A 352-nucleotide genomic window follows, 5' to 3' on the forward strand; every position below is an offset into this window, starting at 1 on the left:
GTAGGAGCCTAAAAGCATTTGTTTATGTTTAAGTGGTTAAATTACACAGTTCATTGATTATTAGGTAATTAGAATATTTGCAGTAATGCAAGAGGTTAATTGTATGATGCTTTAGATTTAAAATATGTGGTAATAATTATAAATATGTACATTTCATATGCAATTGATTTGAATGTCTTCGAACTTATTTCGGTCCTTTAACGATCCCAGAGTTTAGGGGCGTTACCGAGAGGTAATTAAGCCATTCAGAAAAGCAGAGAGAGTGGAGCCACACAGTTTTTTGACCTCTCTCTCGTTCTCTATCTCTCCTATTCTGTATATTGATTTGTATTATATTGTAAGTGGAAAAGAT

Source organism: Morone saxatilis, unplaced genomic scaffold (genome assembly GCF_004916995.1).
Source record: "Morone saxatilis isolate NCDOM2014 unplaced genomic scaffold, NCSU_SB_2.0 Contig0, whole genome shotgun sequence".
NCBI classification, from domain to species: Eukaryota; Metazoa; Chordata; class Actinopteri; family Moronidae; genus Morone; species Morone saxatilis.